Source organism: Seriola lalandi, unplaced genomic scaffold (genome assembly GCF_002814215.2).
Source record: "Seriola lalandi dorsalis isolate HSWRI2012SDOR001 ecotype SW California unplaced genomic scaffold, Sedor1 jcf7180002054254, whole genome shotgun sequence".
Lineage (NCBI taxonomy): Eukaryota > Metazoa > Chordata > Actinopteri > Carangiformes > Carangidae > Seriola > Seriola lalandi.
In genome coordinates this window covers 1-4,701 of record NW_019524807.1, presented here as the reverse complement: position 1 = coordinate 4,701, position 4,701 = coordinate 1, and the positions used below count along the sequence as shown (strand labels likewise).

The 4,701-nt window shown below is 39.1% G+C and overlaps 1 long non-coding RNA gene across 2 annotated transcripts; it reads left to right on the top strand.

Annotated features, from left to right (window-relative positions):
- Positions 1-210: 210 nt before the first annotated feature.
- Positions 211-4,559, top strand: LOC111653896 (uncharacterized). Of its 2 annotated transcripts, none has more exons than XR_002760707.2 (4): positions 211-312; positions 1,730-1,832; positions 2,070-2,235; positions 3,143-4,559. It is a non-coding gene; the product is annotated as an uncharacterized LOC111653896 (long non-coding RNA). The 2 variants fall into 2 exon arrangements; XR_015437160.1 differs by lacking the exon at positions 211-312 and adding an exon at positions 585-605.
- The last annotated feature ends 142 nt before the right edge of the window (positions 4,560-4,701 follow it).

Sequence of the window (4,701 nt, the reverse complement as noted above, 5' to 3'; positions counted from 1 at the left end):
TAAGTCTATAGAAACTGTTAAATTTAGTTAAAAGAACTGTCATAATTTTAACAGACAATCATGAAATTAAAACTAATTTAAACAACTTGATAAAAAGATACTTTATTTATCCCCTAAGGGAAATTCATGCAACTGGTAAACAACACACACACACGCACACACACACACACACACACGCACACACGTAAGAGTCATGTGATTTCTTGCAGGGGGAGGAGGAGTCAAAAGTGAAAGTATTCAGCTGATGTCTCTGTTGTTCAGACGCCATTTTAAAAGGGCAGCGCAGCAGCAGGAAACTGTCGACTGAGGCTGGTGAGTGTTAAAACAACATTATTATTATTTTACTGTCAAAGTTTCTGAGTCAGTTTCTCTCTGAGGAGAGAAGAAGAGTCAGAGTGAACTTCTGTCCACATGAAGACACTGAGAGGAAAAGACGAAATAAGAAGCTGCGTGTGTGTGTGTGTGTGTGTGTGTGTGTGTGTGTTGTGTGTGTGTGTGTGTGTGTGTGGTGTGTTGTTTTTCCTGTTATTTTCAGTGTGTCTCTTGAACAGATTGTCCTGACTCTTGTGTGCGTCTTATCTCACAGTCAGTGTTGCAGACACAAAGTAAGAGACCTTTAAACTCTAACAGTGTTTAGTGCAGAGCTGCTGCAGTAAAACTCACTTCCTGTTACAGCTGCTGTTGTGGCGCAGATAATAACTTCAGTGTATTCATACTGAGGTCGCTGGTTTGACTTATTTCTCCTGCATATTTTTCCTGAAGCTGATGAACCTGAGAGAGATGTAGAACAACAACAGAATGATCCTTAATGACAGCAGACTGTTTTTACCATCACTGCTGTTTCTGCTGATGTGACTCCTACAGACTGTTTGTTGGTGACGTTGTGTCATGGGTCAGTGTTGTTGAGCGGTAGCAAAGATATTTCTGAAGAGTTTCTGTAACGGTTGATTCATTATGCAGGATGTCTCGTTTCTAAATTATGTTATTGGTATAATTATTAAAAGAAAATGCATTAATGTTGCAGCTGGTGAAGGCGGAGCTAACTTTGAGCAGCTTAATTATATTAATACGTCATAATTTATCAGGTGCTTTATATTTTGTATAAATAATCTGTTACTGTTAAAGGAAAAAGCCAAATCTGCCTTGAGATGTTGAAATGTAAAATCATAAAGTAACATAGAAATACTCAAGTGAACAGTACTTGAGTAAATGTACTTAGTGACTTTCCACCACTATGGACTTCCCCCACTTCTTACAATAATAAAGTAGCTCCATGTAAAATCCTATGAACATTATTGAACTGAAAGTGAGTCAGTCCTTCAGTGATACCTGCCAACAGGACTCCCAGGACCAAGCCAGAGGTCGACATTAACCAGCTGTTGTTCAGGGCCCGGATCCATCACCTAACACCAGTGTCAAACTAACTGTGGCTCAAGTTGTTATCAATTAAAGTTTGACCTGGATGTGTGGTGTTGTCCTCATCAGAGCTGCAGTGGAGGCTGAACACATGAAAACACCATTTACCCACCAAAGAGTCATGATCATTAACATTATTTATACAGTTTATTATATAGTTAGTCTGTGATAACAACATAAAGTTAAATTTGATTTACTTGAAAGAACAGTAGTTGTAAATTAATAAAGACAATTACAACAACTTTAAACAACTTCTAACTGGTAAACACACACACACACACAGATGTAAACAAAGTCATGTGATTTCTTGCAGATTGGAGAAGAACTGAAAGTGAAAGTATTCAGCTGATGTCTCTGTTGTTCAGACGCCATTTTAAAAGGGCAGCGCAGCAGCAGGAAACTGTCGACTGAGGCTGGTGAGTGTTAAAACAACATTATTATTATTTTACTGTCAAAGTTTCTGAGTCAGTTTCTCTCTGAGGAGAGAAGAAGAGTCAGAGTGAACTTCTGTCCACATGAAGACACTGAGAGGAAAAGACGAAATAAGAAGCTGCGTGTGTGTGTGTGTGTGTGTGTGTGTGTTGTGTTTCCTGGTATTTCTGGGTGTGTCTCTTCAACATATTGTCTGAACTCTTGTGTGTGTTTTATCTCAGTCAGTTTTAGTGGTTTCTCTGTCAGACTGACTGAAGTCCTGAAGATGAGTGTTTGTGTGGAGGACAGAGGAGAGTCTCCAGGACCCAGCTGTCCGTCTATGAGGAGTGACTGGTCTAAAGACGAACCTCCAGGTTTCAATAATGAACCTGGACCCTCAGACTCACAGTAAGAGACCTTTAAACTCTAACAGTGTTTAGTGCAGAGCTGCTGCAGTAAAACTCACTTCCTGTAACAGCTGCTGTTGTGACGCAGATAATAACTTCAGTGTATTCATACTGACTGCTGAGGTCGCTGGTTTCCTGAGAAAATATACAAACAAAGAATATTCTGACTTTTTACTTTCCATATTTCTCCTTCAGCTGATGAACACGAGATTTAAAGATGTCGGTAATTAAAGGGCCGAGGTGGAGCAGAGTGTACACAGTTAGTTTGTTTGATTAAATCTACAGTGAGCAGCTGTTTCAGGGAATTACTGATTCTTTTTAAAAAGGAAACTATATATATATATATATGTAAAGATTTACATTTCAGTAGGAACCAATGGAGTCCAGAAAATGAGTGATTGAGTGGAGGAAGAGGAGCACAGAGCAAATATTTAGTCAGAATTCTTGACTAAATATCAAATATCCTGCTGTGATAAACCCTGAGAACTAGGACAGTCTCTCCTGAACTTAATTCATTTTGTTCTGTATTTTACATTGTGAACTCTAAAGCTGCTACTTCAGTGTCACTTCAGTGTAGAGCTGCCATGGCAACCGGAACAACGTGCCGCCATTTTTATCCTCCGAGTGATGAAATAAATGATCCACAGTTCACATAATCCGGTGAAATATATTTATACGTTGTTGAGCAGTTGAAGTCATCACTAAATCGTTGTGTAGAGAGATAATAAAACAAATGAAATGGAGAGTTTTCATATTGACATTAACAGTGTATTGATTGATTTCCAAACTTCAATCATGTATTGAGTAACACGCAAGAAAACATGAGCTTGACATTAACATTGACTCTGTCATCAGAGAATTGATCAGTGATCGATGTGATGTGATTAAAAACATGTTTGTATTTGCAGAGGTCAGAACCACAGACTGAGAGCAGAGTCTCCAGGATCCATCTGTCTGTCTATGAAGAGTGACCAGTCCAAAGGAGAACCTCCAGTCTTCAGTGATGAATCTGGACCCTCAGACTCACAGTAAGAGACTGTTTCTACTGTAAACTGAGCTGAAGATGATTCAGTTACAGAAATATTTGAAGGAAACATAAACACAGATATAATAAATAGATTTATAAAGCAGAGCGTTCTCATGTTACTGTTTCATCAACCTGAAAGTTGGTGCACGAACACGAGCCTGAACGCCACCTCTACAGTTTCCATAGGTGGAATCAGACACGCCCACAATCAGCTGATTTCATATGAACAGCTGTGAACGCTCCACCAGTCTGTAGACCTGTCCGTGAACAGAAGGACAGAGAAGAAACACAGTGTCTCCATGTTGGAGGAGACACTTTAATGATTCACACGTCTGAGTCTTTAAGATAAATCACAGTAAAGATTAGAGTTAAAGGACATTTTCAACATTTTGTCTGAATTGTTTTTGTTTTTTTTAACCAATGATACAAATTCATTTTAAAATGCCGTACTTTGGGTGTAATACAGCGCCTGTCCCTGTCTGTGAGACTGGGTCTGTCTGCAGACTGAAAGACAGAGACGTAACTCTGAATAGGCGTAATCACACAGAACCACACGAGACGTCAAAATGGTGTCGGAAAGATCATATAGTGGAACACGGATTGGTCCAAAACATCTTTTGGACGTGGTAAAAAGGTTAAACTTTGGGTGCTACCACTTCATTCATTTCTGAGGGGAAACGACAAAGACCTTCATTGTTTCAAGAGACGAAACAATTCCCCATTCAACCTACCGACGACCTGAGGTTAGGAATGTTGACATTATTAATATCTGCATGTTTTATTGGCTACGACCTATTGATAAAAGTGTAACTTCAGTATGATAATAATAATAATAATAATAATGATTATAATAAATTAGATTTTTATAACTCCTTTCAAGGTACCCAAGGCCGTTTTACAGAGTAAGAAGACAAAAAGTAAATAAATAAATCTTTTATAATTGACATGTTCATTTCATGTGTTGTGTTTGTCTAAGTGTCAGTATTAGAGCACAAATGGACTGTTGAATTTTGAGCAGAGGAGGAAAGAGAATTTGGGTTCAGTAAGTCTTTGATTTATATATAAACTGTTTAAGATCATTCTGATCAGGGGTGAAACTGTTTTCCTGTTAAACTCCACACGTGTGTTTAAAAAGAAAATATGATTGGATGAAAACACTCATTTGTTGTTCACCTTCTGGACAAAATGAGAACCTGTAGAGGAAGTAGAGACAGAGCAGGTGAGGGGGCGGAGCTGGAGCAGAGCACCTGAACCACTCAAATGGACTGTCCCAAATACTGATTCACAGTTGTGCATAAGACACATGATCGGTACGCAGCCCAAATGTTCCCACTAGCAAGAGCCCACAGCCGAGGCTTACATACAGCCTAACGTATATGAAGCGTAGCCCCTCCATCAACAAGGGGTGGGTATGTTGACGACCAACCAGTAGCATGGAAT